The sequence below is a fragment of the Vigna angularis genome, chromosome 1, assembly GCF_016808095.1.
Source record: "Vigna angularis cultivar LongXiaoDou No.4 chromosome 1, ASM1680809v1, whole genome shotgun sequence".
NCBI lineage: Eukaryota > Viridiplantae > Streptophyta > Magnoliopsida > Fabales > Fabaceae > Vigna > Vigna angularis.
In genome coordinates, this window is record NC_068970.1 from 39,456,949 (window position 1) to 39,459,944 (window position 2,996).

At 34.6% G+C, this 2,996-nt stretch overlaps 1 long non-coding RNA gene across 2 annotated transcripts; it reads right to left on the reverse strand.

The window, feature by feature from the left end:
• Nucleotides 1-312: 312 nt before the first annotated feature.
• LOC128193762 (uncharacterized) lies at nt 313-2,705 on the reverse strand. Of its 2 annotated transcripts, XR_008245107.1 has the most exons (4): nt 2,235-2,705; nt 2,010-2,141; nt 1,827-1,908; nt 316-999 (listed from the first exon to the last, which is right to left on the reverse strand). It is a non-coding gene; the product is annotated as an uncharacterized LOC128193762 (long non-coding RNA). The 2 variants fall into 2 exon arrangements; XR_008245106.1 differs by having other exon boundaries at nt 313-999; nt 1,827-2,141.
• Between the last annotated feature and the right edge of the window lie 291 nt (nt 2,706-2,996).

Below are 2,996 nucleotides of genomic sequence, written 5' to 3' on the forward strand. Positions count from 1 at the left end.
AAAACCTAAAATAAAAAACGAAACCTTTAAACGGATGTTGACATACGTTGAAGGATGTCACCTCCGTTTAAAGGTTTCGTTTTTTTTAGGGTTTGTTTTATTAGTTTAGTAGATATTTTAATAATTTAATTTAAATGTTTTGATTATTATTTTTGAATATATTTTTAATGTATTTTAATAATGTATATTTATATTAGTTTATATTTAAATTTTTAATTTTGGATGTGATATATAATTAGTTTTTAAACGTAATGATTTTGTAAAACTGAAGAAAAAGGAATGGAAGCGCGGGAGGTGGGGAGGTGAAACGGAAATGGGGAAAGGGGAAGAGAGTTCCGTGGGTGGGTGCTAGGAAAGTAAAATTAGGGTTTCAAATTATTTAAAATAGGGTAAAAGTAAAAATCTTTTTAACTTAAGGATATAATTGTATTTAAAATAATGTGGGGAGGTGGAAGAAGTATACGGTGGTGGTGGAGGGAGCAACACCCCCCAACTTGTAAAAACTAGCCTAATTCTACCCAATTAAAAACTAAAAGAAGCTAAGAAAGACTTCTAAACACAGAAAAATATGCAAATATAGAGAGTTATCAAGCTCCCGCATCCCCAAATTTGCCTCAAAAGGGGCAAAACCTGTGTTTCTGTGCTCAAGCCATTAAGAGATACCAACCCTAGGTCATGCATGTCCTTAAATAGATAAAAAATAAAGTCCAAGCCCAATAATATTGCCACTCAGCAGTCGTACCTAGGGCAACTGGGCGAAACTGCGAGAGAACTAGCGCTCAGCGCCCTTGGAAGGGCGCCCAGACGTGCTGCGGTGCTGAGTGGCGCTGAGGGCCTCAGAAAAGGGCAACCGGGCGCCCTACGCTGGCCCTCAACGCCCCTGAAAGGGCAACCAGGCACCATGCGCCTTCTTCGACCTTCTTCTCTGGTGCTTTTGTTGTCCCTCTTAAGTTTCGACTCCTTGATACTTTTGCTCCTCTTCCAAAACATACGAATAACCTACAAATTTAAGGGAATTTAGTGATAAAATCATTAAGTACAACCTCTATTCACTTATTCACAAAATTAAACTAAAAACAAGAGTTCAAGCAAGCTTCTAAGTCAAAGAGAGTTGATTTAATATCGAAATTGCATCACATATAACTGTATTATTCAACCGTTATCACTTCTCTCCAGGCTCTCTCTCTCATCACACTTGTAAATATTTTTAAAATATGAAAGACATGAAGAGTTATGACAACTCCTAGGATTGACTATTATAATCAAGGTTTAATACCCTATTTTGTCCCTAATTTCGTTCGAAAATGTCAAATTAGTCCATCCTTTAAAAAGTGCGTCAATTACGTCCTCACTCAATAAAATTTGTATCAATGAAATCCCTTCTATTAAATTAGTCCATCCTTTAAAGTGTTTTTTCTATTTTTCTGTGCAATGCAAGTTTTTGTCAGGTTTTTTTTTCTCTTCTACTTTTCTTCTACTCTAAATACTCTCTCCTCCCATAAGCAAACATGTGTTTTTTTATATATATACATCAGTTTCTTAAAACAATCACTTTTTAACATAAGCACAAACATATTTAATAAAGTAAGCTATAAATGTACTAGTAATATGAATTGTATATATGACTATAACATTGCGATTATTGCCCATAAAATTTGATGTGATTAAAAACACAGATGACTTGATTCTGTTTCATCTGCATAATACAGGTACCTTCAGTTCAAACAAGGTAATATTTTTTTCTTCTATCTTAAATCTGAATTAAAAGCACTACTATTATTATTGTGATAATTGAAAGAATGCTTACGGAAAACTCAAACCATTACCTCCATAACTTGAATTTTGAAGCACTTGCAAGTTCTCCAAAATTTGTTCGTCTTTAGTTGGTAGCTGAAACCATCGTTAACGCTTGTAAAAAGCAAAAGGGTATTTGTTAAAGATCCGAGTATTGATGAAGGACAAGATCTTCAGCAAACAAAGTTGAAGAAGTTGGTTATAATGAAACTTACGTCTTCTGATAAGTGTTTCTGTGCCTTTCTGCAATGACAATAGTGGGAATTTTTTTACTATTTTTTGTCTCTGATAGTATTTTGTTTTTATTTCCTATTTTGGTGGGAACAAAATGAGGTGCAAGCCACGACCTGCAATAAATAAATAGCAATTAACAGAAGATAAAGTTTTTAATTGGAAATCTCGAGACAAGTTCTTTGACAAATGCAAGCGCTAAGACCAACTTTCAATCTTCTCCATGTGGCTTAAGATCTACGGTGGCGTTTTCCATTTCGGCCTTTGCTCTTCCAATCCACACCGTTGGGTTTGGGTTCTCTCGAGGGAGGTATGACACTAGAGGCACGTATTTTGGTTTCGCCGCTAAAATCAAACCCCAATTCTTAATTAACATTCTTTCCTTCCCTCTGTTTTTATTTCCTCCCAAACCAAACAAGACTCAGACAAAATTAATTAAAGATACGTTACTTCAAGAAAATAAAATTAGGTGGAGGAGTTGATTCAAAGTGGAAGTGTGGGAGAGGAGGGAGGTGAGTTGTGTGGATAAGACGAAGAGAGTGGTGGAGGAGGGAATGGTATTTGAATGGCTTAGGAGGTGGCAGAGATGGATATTTGTATGGCTTATTGTGTGATGGTGGCGGTGGCAGTGGAGAGTGGCAAACTGGGTAAGGCTTCTTTGGCACTGGAGGTGGGATAAAAGTGTGACATAAATCTTTATTCATAATATATATATATATATATATATATATATATATATATATATATATATATATATATATATATATATATATATATATATATATATATTATTTGGATGTAATTGGAACTGACTTTTTACTAATCCAGAAATTTGGGAAGAAGTTTTGGAAGCCCTAAAGTGCCTCACCATTCTAAAAGTATTAGTTAACAAAGTGCCTCACCATTCTAGAAGTATTAGTTAACAAAGGTGGTCCTATTTTAAATATTGTATAATTGGTAGAAGAGAAAGA